We start from the raw sequence: 14,994 nt of genomic DNA on the forward strand, positions 1-14,994 counted from the left end.
CTTCACTTCCACTTATTCCACTTATTACATCGTCAACTTACACACACACACACACACACACACACACGCGCGCGCGCGCGCGCACACACACGCACGCACGCACGCGCACACGCACACACACACACACACACACACACACACACACACACACACACACACACACACACACACACACACACACACACACACACACACACACACACACACACACACATTACCTTGTCAATTTGGCTTGAATATACTTTCAAACAAATAATATTCATTGCTTGAGTCAGCTAGAACTCATCAACAAAAATGTGAGATCCAATATGTTGATATAGGAAAATCCTTTGTTAGTTTACCCTACTTAGTCAACACTAACTCCTAAAAATATTTCATTCAAAATTCCTTAGATAACCAAGTGACCTCAATTAACACTAGTTACATTCCAACTTTCCTTTGGTAACTGAGTGAACTCAGTTAACATTATTTACCTACAAACCTTCCTAGAATGTTGGACATACACAAGAAATTTCCTTCAATGCCTGAGTGATCTCGACAGACACTAATTGCTCATTAAAGGCTTGAAATTTGTGTAACATCAAAGATAACATACAATTATATAATTGTATCCAACAATCTACCTCTTTTGCATTTATAGAAACACAAGATGTAATGATGCAAGGAATTTTTTTAAGAGAAAGAAAAGAAGCAAAGATAACATACTTAGTTTCATTCTGATTCTCATCCATGAGAACTCCCCCTATTAGTGTGAACTCCCTCTAAGATCAATCTCTATATTTCTTTGACTACAATTTCTCATTCTATTAGCAAACTCTCCTCTTTGAAATCTATCTCAAAATTTCTAATTTCTAATATGAAAAACTTTCCCTCTTTAAAATCTTATGCCAAAGAAAATAATCAATGTATTTTCCATGTACGTGATGTACTAGGGGATGTGCAGGATCATGGTATGCTGAAAAGTGTCATTCTAAGAAATATGTAATCCTAAAATGCCTAAAAGCATTTCAAAATCTATTGAATTTTTTCCCACCCATCTTGATACCAAACCAAAGTATTAATACCCTTATAAGACCTAGTACTGCTTTGGATACCAACCCTACATGGTCAACTTTAAAATGTGTCGAAAACATGTTTTTGTCTTATTCTTGTGTATTTTTATACTTCAAACATGTGTTTGATGACTTTTTTAACCCAAATTTGATGAAATGAAAATGGTTTCTTAAGCATGTTCTTATCTTTCCATAAATGTAATTTTTTTCAAATTATGAGTTCAGTAATTAATTATTATTTGTTTTCTAATGGAGTTATGGATAAAGTGCTAATTGCCATACTGATTGAAAAATAACTATAACTTTCAAACCATTTAATATTTGTGAAATCCAAAAGATGCATCATATTATATACTTCTTCTACTATAAGAAAAATAAAAACAAAATAATGATTTTTTTTGAACTAGTGAAGGTGGTTAAAAATGGGAGATCTTTTATTTTGAAAATACTATAGTAGGAAATTCATAATTAATTATTTATTTGGAATAAAAATACCAAAAAATATGTGTCACATCCAAGCATGAGTCTAATTATTATATGTAGATTCATATTAACAAACATCATCATTGGGTTTTGATTAAGGTGGTCAAACATACAACTACTTCTTATTTTTGCCCTGAAGTTTTTGTACTATTGCATTAACATTCAAAATTTTAACCAATCAAAATTTTCTTTCTTCAGATAATGCCTAGTAGTTAAAATACTAAATTCAATTTCTTACAGATTATTTTCTCTCAAATTTTTGATTGAATGGTCATAACAAGTATTAAATTGCACATCAAGCTGACATAACATTGATTTGCGAATTTTTCATTGCCACTGAAGGGCATAGTTTGGTTGACCACGATCTTGCACATACCCTAATTCATATGTAATATGCCTTGTCAATGCTACATTAGCTTGTCCAATCCTTGAAATTCTTCGTAGATGAATTACTAAACATTATTCAGTGAGCTTTAGATAGGGGATTGATCCCTAGCTTACCTCTTAGATACAAAAATGCATCCTTAGGTAATGGCTTGTTGAATATGTCTAGAATATTTTCTTTTGTATTCACATATTTCAATCTCACCTACTTGTCTTGCACCAATTCTCTTAAGAAATGATATTTTATTGTGATGTGCTTGGACTTAGTAAGCATCATTAGGTTATTAGATATGTTGATTACATTGGTGTTATCATAGAAGATAACAACTTAGTCTTTGATCTCATCCTTCATACCTAACAAATGTTGTTTGAACCAAACATTGTTGGAAAAATTGACTACTATTGCAACATATTCTACTTTTGTTGTAGATTGAGAGATACAAATTTTCTTCTTTCTTGTCCAAGATACTAGCCTCTTTTAAAGAAAGAATGATCAAACCACTAGTGTTCTGCCTATCATCAACACTTCCTACCCAATCCACATCAGTGAAGCTTTCAATTCAAGGTTTCCTCCTTTCTTATACCACAAACCATAATCTTCAGTACTTTTTAGATATCTCATGATTCTCTTTGTTTCCATCATATGATATTCTTTAGGATTAGCATAGAATCTTACCACCATCAACTACTAATGCAATAGTATCATGTCTTGTGTGTACTACATATTGAGGTTTTACAATAATTGATCTATATGTAGTCTAGTCTATCTCCTTGGAATCATTATTTTTGGAAATAGGTGTTCCAATTGGTCTAGAATCTTCCATTCTAAATTTCTTCAATATCTCATTGATGTATTTTGATTGAGTAATGTAGATACCATCCTTCATCTATTGAAATTACAAACCAATAAAAAATTTAATCTCTCTAAACATTGAAATTTCAAATTCTTTAGTCATTTCCATAGAAAAAGATTTACACAAGTCATCATTTCTAGTAGATAATGTATCATCCATAAATATTTCTACCAACACTATCTTCTTATCAAGTCCTTCTTTGATGTATAGGATGTTTTTATCACTAGTCCTTTGAAAACCAATCTTTATGAGATAATTATGCAACCTTTCACACTAGGCTCTAAGGGCTTGATTGAGACCATACAAAGTTTTGTGTAACCTAGAAACCATATCCCTTTTGTTAGGATCAGTGAAACCTTATGGTTGCTCAATCTAGAAATCATTTTCTAATAATTCATTGAAGAATGTTGATTTCACATGCATCTGATATACTTTGAATCCTTTGTGTGATACATATGAAATTTGTGTTCTAACACATTCTAGTAGTGCATAAATAGCTAAAATCTCACCATAATCAATACCTTATTATTAAGCATAACCCTTGAATACTAACCTTTCTTTGTTTCTTGAAACTTCCCCATTTTCATTCAACTTATTTCCAAATATCAATTTTGTGCTAATTACATTTTTGTCCTTGGGTTTAGGAACAAGAGTCTAAGGTTTTTTTTTCATTTCAATCTAATCAATCTCTACATTCATTGCCTCAATTCAACTTTTATTTCCTAATGCATATTTAAGATTTCTAGGTTCAAACTTAATAAGAAAACATGTACCTTTTAATTTGTTACTTGTCATTGTGCCTTTTGACTAATCTCCAATGGTTTTCTTAGGTGCATGATGCTTTTTGAAATATCTAGCATGTCTAGGCTCCTTCTTTATAGATTTTGGACTTGTTTTGATCAATCCACTTTTCTCAAAATGATCTTTTGAATCATGTTTGGGTCCCACTTTTTGTGACTTGGGTCCATCAAATGACTTGGTTTGCACTGGCTAAAATGCTTGAGACTTGGATTGCACTAGCTGCAACTCAGGTTGAATTGGGGATTTTTGGTACTCGGGTGGTGCAAACTATTGATTTCCAATTATACTGGCATGAATATCTGGTAAAGTTTTAGGTTCACAAAAGATAATCTTTTTGTAAATTTTAGGTTCTCTTCAAGTTTTTTATTCAAACTCTTCTACAAATTCATCAATCTTTACATGTGCACTTTCTATAACTTTGTGATTAGATAGATTCAAACATTTTTATGCTTTTATCTTATTGGAGTACCCTAGGAATATGCCTTTACCACATTTCACATCAAATTTTCCTTTTCTTGACTCGTTGAAAATATAACATTTTCTTCCAAATACTTTGAAGTAAAAAATATTAGGTTTATAACCATACCATAATTTATTAGGTGTTTGATCTGAGTCTCTCTTCAATTTAACTCAATTCAAGGTATGAACTATTATGCTGATTGCTTCCTTCCAATATTTGATATCAACATTCTTCTCTATCATCAGTGTCCTTGCACAATCCATAATTAATCTACTCCTTCTCTCTTCTATAAAATTTTGTTGAGGTGTACTAGGTGTAGATACATGTCTATTGATTTCTCTTTCATTGCAAAATTCATTGAATTCATTTCAGATGAATTGACCTCCTCTTTCCAACCTTAAACATTTTATTTTCTTTCCTATTACTTTCTCAACTCTAGCTAGACACCAGTTTAACTTTTGAAAACCTTTTGATTTATTTTTTAAATACATAACTGTCATCATTCTAGAATAATCATCAACCACTAAAATAAAGTACTTTTCTCCACAGTAGCTTTGTATGCTAATAGGTCGATAAAGGTATGTATGAATCAACTCCAAAACTTCTTTTGAATGATAATGGTTGATTTTGAAACTTTTCTTTCCCATTTTTCCAATTTGAGAATTTTTCCACATGTCTATATCAGATTTATTTAGCCTTGGAATGCTTCAAACCCTTTTATTCTTTCTTATATTGACCAAGTTATCGAAATTGACATGACACAACCTTTTATGCCATAACTAACTTTCTTCTACTTGAGCTATGAAACATGAATTTTTAGTTAGATCTACATAAAATAGATTACCTCTTATTTGATTGTCAATCCCAAATAGATTTCCTTTTCCATCCAATAGCTTCCATCTTTCGTATTCAAGAATTCTATCTCGAATCCAATGCTATTCAACTATGCCAAACTAAGTAGATTGTGTTTTAGTCCTTCAATGCAATAAGTATTGTTACATCTAAGTTCATTGGTTAGTGCAACACAAACTTTTCCTTTCACATAACAAGGTTCATCATTTCCAAATAAGATACTCCAACCATCATAGTGCTCCAAGTGCTCAAATTTAGATTTATCACCAGTCATTTGGTGAGAACAACCATTATCTATGATTCATGTACCATTCTTTCTAACATGAGAAATGAGGTCTATCTTATCATTTTCATCATTTGATTCATCCTTAACAACAATGTAAACCATTTAATCTTCATCACTACTGTCAAAATATTTAGCCATGTAATAATGCTTTTTACTTTTATCTTTGTAGTGTTTGTATCTTTTCAAATATTTCTCACCTTTGTACTTATCATGCTTCTTTTCTTTTCTTCATTCTTTGTTTGGACACCTTGCAGCAATGTGACCAACTTCTTCACAAGAAAAATAGATCAAAGTATTTTTCCTTTGTATTTTCCTTTTCCTTTGGGAAATATTCTTGCAAGAGATGCAAGAATTATTGCTTTTAGATTTTATAGCTTTCTTTTTGAGTGATAGTTTATCTAGAAATGTAGACTCAATGTTACTAGAGTTAGGGACATAGTTATCAAAATTATCTAACTCAAAGGTTATCAACCTTCCCACTAGTGCATCCAAAGTTATATCATTCTTAGGATCAAATCTCATTTCTTGAAAAGCTAGAAGTCTAATTGCATAAATAGGAAGAAGAGTACTAAGAACCTTGCTAACCATTGTTATACATCAATTTTCCCACCTAAGGCTCCAATTACACTCACACTATCTTTGACTCTTTCACTATATTGTGCAATGTTCTCATCTTCTTTCATTTTCATTTGATCAAACTGACCTCTAAGACTTTTAGCCTTAGCTCTCTTTACATTGTCATCACCTTGATAGATATCTTTTAGCTTGTTCCACATTTCATAAGTAGTAGTACAATCTTTGACTTCATCAAATTTAGCATCATTGAGAGTAGAAGCATTGTCAATCATAATTTTATTAAATGATTCTTCTTTTGCACAATTTGATCCATAGTCAAAGTTCTAGTAGGTGCCACATACTTTTTCTTTTAATATTTCAGGCTTGCATCACCAATGGTTTCCAAATGGAGCTTTATAAGTTCTTGTGATGCTTGGAAGTTATCTCCATCAAACTTAGGAATCTCCCTTCTGTAAGTCATCTTGATCTTTAGCTTAGGTCATTGAAACCTTCTCTATAAGAACCAAAAAATATGATACCAATTGTTACATTTATAAGAGGAGTAATTGTGAGAGGAGGGGTGAATTAGTTACCACAAAAAAAATCCAAGATCCCTTAAGATGTCAATACAATATAAAATCAAAACTCTATTGAAATTGAAATACGGTTGTAACTAGGTGAACATAGGAACACCCGATTTACACTAAGAATTATTATCACTCAATAGACATTAAAATAACCACAGATTAAGATGTTAAGTGTATTTAACCTTAATTAACTTAGTTGCATAAATCAAATAACATGAACACAAGAGACACCAATAATTAACATAGAAACCCAATTTGGGAAAGCCACCAACTGCAATTAGTTACTATTTTTCACTTTTCTAAAGTGAGCCTCGTTAGGATCCAACCCTATTGAAGGATAAAAAACATGTGGTTATGTGTGAACCTATTAAAGGATTTAGTTCATCATGTTAGGAGTGGCCTTATTAGAGGTCTCCAGACACTTCAATCTGGGAATGCCACCTTGTTAGAGGATTTAAAAAATAGTTGTTAGACTAACTCTATTAAAAGTTTTGATTCACTGATAAAATAATAGAGAGTAACAATGGCTTGACCTGATTTCTAATGCAGCTAACTTTGCTGATTTCAAATATTAGTTCTTGCTTGAATACTTGATCATCCTTGCTCAGAATTATCTATGCAACTCGATTAGCTCTAGATACTCTTTTATCCTTTAGATTCACTTCCTTTATTCATCTTCTTCTCTTTCACTTATTCCATTTATTCCATCATCTACTTGACCTTATATATGTGATATACTTTCAAAAAAATAATATTTATCCCTTGAGTAAGCTAGAACTAACAAAAAAAACTATCAAATCCAATATATTAATACAAGAAAATCCTTCGTTAGCTGACCCAACTCAGTTAACACTAAAGTAGAAAATACATTTCTTCAGACATCCTTTGGTAACTGAGGGAGCTTGGTTAACACTGGTTCTATTCCAACTTTCTTTTGGTAACTAAGTGAAATCAATTAACACTGTTTACCTCCAAACCTTCCTAGAATTCCTGGCATACACAAGAAATTTCCTTGAACACCTGAGTGAGCTCAAGTGACATTGATTTCTTGATAAAGGCTCGACATTTTTGTAACATCAAAGACAACATACAATTAAATAATTTTATCCAAAACTATCCACTCAATCATTTTTATCAACATAATAGGTATTAAAAATCCATGAGTAGACAAGATGAGAAAATTATGACAATGACATCTATAGCACCTATAATGCCCCACCAAGGGATCCAAAGAATTAATCTAAAATTTCACTAAGTTTGCCAAACAATATTTTTTTTAAAACATGAAAGATAAACCATTCATAACTTATACATAGTAACGGAAGAAATAGCAACAATTCAAATGAAAGTAAACATAACATACATATCAGTTACATTCTTTAAAGATCCCTTAACATTGAATCACATCTAACATAACTAATCATCTAACATCACATCCTTATGAAATAACAATGATACATCCAACAATATACAAGTGTCCCTTTTAGTAATTACATTTTAGTTTAGCTCAATCATCCACCGTACATGTTACAAGGTATGAAAAAGCTTAAAAGAATAAACATCTATGTAAATAAATTACATCATCATAAAAACTCTAATCAATGATGCATTAACATAAATGAAACCATAATCTATACATGATACATCATCATAGAAGATATAAACATCGTAAAAGATCAAACATAATAAACTAAGTTTACGGTTCCTCCCAACTGTTAATAGCATCATTAGACCATCATGGATCCTAGCCATCCCTCCGTGCATAACATTCCAAATCACTGAATAGATCATCGGTATTAACATAGTATTAATGTCACTCCTATCATACTACATCATATGCAAAAAGTAATCTAACATGCAAATCATCAATGTAAGAAACATACCAGTAAATACATCCATCATAAGGTATATCATCTATAATAATGATCCAAGAACATAATGAAGATAAATACCAACCAAGAAAGCATTAGCCACGGTGTCTCAAATGGATCTCAAATGATAAGAGTGGAAAAACACTACCACCCGACCACGTGGTACCTAAGTGGTCCACTCCCACCATGCTGAGGAAATAATCTCAAGTCCTAAACAGGCTATAAAAAATCACATAGCAAAGATACTCTCTAAGTCCAAGAATCCTAAAAGTATACTAACTCAAAGATTCCAACACAAAATCGACATCTAATTCCCAGAGGCATACAATGACATGAAAGAAACCTACTCTGCAAGCAGGAAAGTGTCATCGCATATATCATGTACAAGTTACCCTAGCAATTAGGTAAACTCCACGAGTCCATACCGATCCTCATGCGGCCACTAGTATCCTCTCATACTGACGAGACATACTATGAAATGCAAGGTCGCAACCATGCATTCTCTCTACTCCCATTCTAGTCTGTACAAGCACTCAAGGCATGGGTGAGAACCAAAACAATTATCTTTTTAGGTTCATTTAATCCCCATTTAGTGTGTAAATGTTATCACTTATTAACCAAACTTACAATGAGTTACCCTAACAACCACTTAGGGCCTCAGCCCCCATTGCAAGCCACTTTCTGACACTACAAGTAGATAACCTACCCTAAGCTCATGGAATCATAAAATCACCCTAGTCTTATACAAGTGATTGGAAAGAAAATCCAAAAGATAATCCATACAAAGAATCATCAAATATCCACAATAAAAGAATCAAATCTCCATGAGCATCTGAAAAGTATCCATAGAAAATCATGACCACAACAGTTTTCTATTGGCAACTGAAGGCATCACTGATAATCATAATAATTATTGGTTCTCAATAACCAAAATATATCTCAAAATAAATCACAATATCCATTGGTTCTCAACAAGCAACCAAGAATATCTCAAAATCATACTGATCGAAGACTCTAAAATGGTTGAGTCAAATATGTCACAACATGACATCATCAAGAAATAAATCAACATTTCAATCTCATCATGGTGACTAGAAAGTAACCCAAGAATAACTGATCGATGACTCAAAAATGATTAGCTCAAGTGTCTCATTCATAAGAATCTCAACTATTACAATCAGTAAATACAAAAATTTCATAGAGCATACGATCACATTACCATGGTTGGATTTAGAAAGATCGAGACCAAATAAGATCAACATGTCATCACATCTCATAACCCCCAAGCCTCTGGTAACAACCTAAGACTAGTCAACACTAGTCAACCCAAAAACCCAAAACAAGAAGCATACAGAATACATGATGCAAACACATGTTTTGGTTTACTAAAATCACATAGTTGTATTAAGTGTAGAGCTTCAGTTTTCATTTCAAGTATACTTCAAGTGTCTAAGTTTAATTATTTGACCTACAAGTCAACCCGTTTGTTCCCCAATAGCATTATTATTTCCATCATTAAAATAATATTCTAAGAATAGCTTAATATTAAATACTTTACTCCTTAAACTGATCATCATTGACCTTTAATTAACTTGTTCTCTTTATTTAACTATGATCCATATTCTAATTGATTAAGTCTTCTTTAATGTTACTTAATTTTTTTAACATAATCAAAGGATCATTATTCGTTTAAATCATAAGAGAGCCAGTTATCAATCTTTGAATAAGAAGATTATAACTTTATTAAAATGATCAATTTAATCAATCAATTAATATAGGTACACCATCTATAACCTATTAACATTCTAATAGTTCTCAATTAAATATTACTATGTCTCACTATTAAAATATCTAAGGTCATTATTCAAGTTATGAGAGTATGACTTGTCAACTTTGATATACATATTTCACAACTTTGCTAGAAGAATCGATATTAGCATATCAATTAAAACTTTATTACATAACTTAATTATTAATTAAATCTAATTAACTCTAATTAATTTAATTAATAATTAGATATCCATGGCAACGTTCCAATTAATATCAGTTGACTAATAACTAACTATAATTTTGTAAGTTAAAAGTCAACTATAATCTAGTACACAAATATTCATATTCATAGTTCAATAATAATAACTTGTTAATATTTAATAACAAGCTATATTGGGAATCTTATTAATAAATCTATAATGACCACATTCATCATTCTTTCAATGAATACTAATATTCCCTTGATAAAATAATTAAAAATCTATTAACAATTAAATCTAATTAATTCTACGATTAAATTAACTAGTAGCTATGTCAATAACTACATGATTATTGGCTGATAATAGTTTCATTAATTAAGAGTCAACTATGTATCATTCCATCAATGTTCAAATTATTACTTTACTAATAAAAAATTATAATAAATCCCCAATATTAATATCTCAACTAAATACCTCCTATGTTGGTTGATAAATAGATTAATTATACTTCTTCTACTATTAACTAATGTTAATTAAATTAGATTGGTTAATAAATCATATAAAACTAATGCATAAAACTAAGATTCTACTAAGGGAAGATTGCAATAATAACTTTAATTCATTCCATGAATTGATATATTATTTTTGTGAAGTTTAAGCATAAAGAACTCTTGGTTATGGAAAATGGAGAAATATCCATCCTTGAATAAAATAGTCCCAGTATGAGGGCGATATCTCCCTAATGAACCATTGGATCAGGCTGAAATTGAAATAGGTTGGAGAGGGCCAAGTTGCACCAATTCTTACTAGAGCGATCGAATAAATTTAATCACAATAAAAAGTTATGAATGACTGAGTTCAGGTCTATCCAAGGAACAGCGACAGGGCAGTTTGTGATGAATTAAGAATTTCTCCTAAAAGGTAATTGTTCTCTAAATTTACCCATTCATTCATCTAATAGATTTGTCCGTACGCATCTGAAAATATAATTTGATAGAAAGATTACATCTAAGCATTCAAATTTTCAACTTAGAATTCTTATTTTTATTTCAATTCTTGTCTATCTAATTTCACAATATAAATTCGAGCCCAAACCCGATTTAGATATAATTTCTTTCTTATATTGAAGCTAGGGTTTTCTAATGAGTTCTCTATTGATTTATTTTGCAACCAAATAAATACATATCTAGATTCCAATTTCAAATTACAAATTCAATCATAGAGAAGTTTCAGACACATATAACAGACACGATGAAGACAGGAAGAGAAAGAGTGCAAATAGAATATGTGATTATCACGAGTGCACCTGGACACTGATGCTAATTTTTCATGCCTCAGAAGTCCATAGAAAGTCCCTTCTTTCTTCTCATACGTAATTCCTTCAAGATCCAAGCCAACTGAAATTCTCACGTGACTAGAAGTGCTTGAAGAAGCATAGAAGCATGTAGAAACATATGAGCATGTAGAAGCATATGAGCTTCTCAAATGCATGTAAGCTTTGAAGCTTGTCTAAACACACTAAGAGAGCCTCTATTTAAAGGCTTCTAAGATGCATCTAGAATGTGTCTAGAAACAACTAGAAGATAAGCATGACAACCAAGCATGAGTCTTCTCCAACCTTCTAGATAAGTCATAAGGTTGTAGACACCATGTGCTCAAATAAAATGCTAACTCTTAAGTGTAGACAACTTGTGCATACTTAGAGTGCAAACTCATGTGTTGTCTACATGACAACTCTCGAAAATTTGTAAACTCCTATATGAGAAAACATTAAAATAATGCACAATCACTAATATAATATTTACTTTACTCTTTTCAATTTAATTTATATATTATTAAATCTTATGCACTAACTTTAATAATTCCACTTATTCTTATCTTAATACATTTATATTTTAATCATGTGCACACATCATGCAACCTTTAATCTTTTAATAATTTTAATATATTTTTCACTTTTAATTTTTATTTTCAAAACTTAATTGCTAAAATATTTATTAGCTTTAATAATATTATTATTTAGTCATTTATTTAAAAATGAACTCCAAATATATTATTATTAAAATAAATATTGTCACATTCCAAATTTAAACTTATAACTTTTATCTTCAAATTTAATTATTTTGTTTAATTAATTTTCCAATTAATTAAATAAAATAAATATTAAAATATCATATTAATTTTTCACTAAATTAAACCATTAATTAAATCTTTTAATTAGGCTTAATTAATAGAAAATACATCAAAGACTCATAAAATAAAATACGAAAAATCCATCATAGCCAAAATACATATAAAATCAAACCAAGGGTTAATATCACGAATTACATCAGCTGACGTATTTAGAGGGTACTCAACTCAGATACTTGTCCTAATTTTCAATTAGGAAAAATGGCTTAAAGGGTTGGGATTTGGACTTGAGAATTTATCTCCCCTCTCTTACCATTGAGATAATGCGATAGGGTACGCTCATCCTGACAATTCAGGGAAGTCGATACCCAGTACTTGCAACCTGCATAAAAACTATGCATGTACAAGAACAATATATACTAAACTAAATAGGCAATGATAGGAAGTGGTACATCATGTAGATCCCGACTAGCAGGTGATTATGACTCCCTTCCTTAACCACATCAAACATGCCATACATAAGAACAAACAGGCACACCATACACATGCAAGTATGGGGTAAGTATCCATAAGAAAATACATATGATAATAAACCATCTAACTAATCATCATCAATAATTGAAAGTAATGTAATGATCATCATGCATACATAAAATATAAAGTCTAAGTGATCTCATCACATAATAAATTGAATCCATAGAACAATATCTGATAGTCTCAAAACAATGTTGCTAACCATCAACATGAGACTAGCCCCCAAAGAGCTCGACAATGATAGCAAAAATGCGACCTAGGGGTAGGCACTACAGCATCAACAGCTACTGAGGGAAATACAAGTGAATAGAGAGACTCTATTGAATAAGGGAGTCAATATAAGGAATTAGATGCTCAAACAAAATAAAGAAAGAGTGGGAGTAATGGCATTCAAAGATTGAACTCATCTTAGCTAACAAAAACTAAAATAGAAAATTCATCTGACAAATGTAAAGATGGAGATGACGGTGAAGATAAAGACAAAGATAAGAATAATGATCATGATAAAAGCATAAAATCAACTTAGATAAAGGAAAAATAAAATGAGAAGAAGAAGATGAGAATGAGATAGATAATGACCCCCAAAGTGATGATCCCCAAGCTTCCATACTAAAGCAACCAACATTAGGCCTCAACAAGAAAGATAGATTTTTATTCAAGAAAGCATTTTATTTGAAGATCAAAATTGATTAAATAAGATTTAAATAAACTAAGTAGAAAGTCCTAAGGAAGACTCTATTAATTCTTGATAAACTAATTCCAAAAGTCACAACCAATAAAGAGAAACTTATTTAGAGATAATTGAAAGTTTAGAATGACAAACTAAGTCATATCAGGAAGTTGGACTCATCAGCCAGTGCAGTCAAACATTCATTAAAAAATTAAAAATTTTAATTTCTGAAAAAGGAGAAACCTTAGCAAGAGAGATAAAATGATTGCCATAATCTTGCATTTGCAAGGAATGATTGGTATACATATTCATGTGATGAAGGAGAGATTATTTGAAACAAAATATAGTATATAGGTGATAAAAGAAATGATAGTGAGCATAATGGAGAACATGGAAACAAAAACCGAGAACTACATTATGACTTTTTAGACATTGAAGAAAATATGAGAAACATTGCCTCAACTTAGAGATTCAAGGTATATAGATATCATTGTAAATTGGAAAAATAATTGTGAATTTTTCATGGCATACATTTCTATTTGGTCATGCTTAATGGTACTGACTATCATAAATAAAAAGATGGATAATGCATGGTATAAACTAGAGAGAAGAGAAACTATACATAAATATATCAACGAAATTGGAGAAATACATGAGAGAAACTATGGAGAAATCCATGAAGGAAAATACATAGGATGTTGGTACACAATAAAGGTACATGAAATGGGAAGTATAGAGAATAGAGTACATATATCAACATGGACATGACGTAGAATGGATTTTGTTTTTGTCACTATTAGAAAAATTCGATACTATGGGAATATAGAGAAGACACTATAGGAAAGAAAAGATACTATCAGAGAAGACTTATTGAAGAAGTATAAGTCAGATTATCATAGAAGTTTAGAAAGGAAGTTTGGAAGTTGACCTAACCTTAAGATATATGGTCAAGATTAGGTTTAGGGTTATCAAAAAGGTAATAATATTAGAGAATAAGAAAGAGGTAGAGATAGATATCCAAAAAAATATAGAGAGACAAAGAAAAATTCATAGAGTGAACATAAAGAACAATGACAAAAAATATCATAGAGAGAAGACAAAGGAATAGACTGATCTGACAAGCTTAAGGAGAAACACTGCATAGGTCAAGTTATCTTGTATAATACCTAATCAATTGTTATGATATTTGAAGATTCCTTTCTATGATTGTTAAACTCATCAATAGATTTTTGATAAATTCTCTCACAAGGAAAATGCCTAGATTGAAGGGAATAAATATATTAGTAGAGTAGTCTTAATAGGCTAAGGATATAATTAATGCTATATTTATCACTCGTAATAGAGCCAATTTCTCAAAAAGTAACACCAATCTTTTCCTAATTAGAAAACCTTTTTTATTGCAATGAAAAAGTTGTGGGTTTAAACCCCACTACTATTTGTTTCTATGAGCAAGGGTTTTTTGCAATATCAAAATCTTTGTGTTATGTGTGTGAATTTTCTTTTAT

This window comes from Cupressus sempervirens, chromosome 8 (genome assembly GCF_028749045.1).
Source record: "Cupressus sempervirens isolate cs-2001-9-10 chromosome 8, ASM2874904v1, whole genome shotgun sequence".
Lineage (NCBI taxonomy): Eukaryota > Viridiplantae > Streptophyta > Pinopsida > Cupressales > Cupressaceae > Cupressus > Cupressus sempervirens.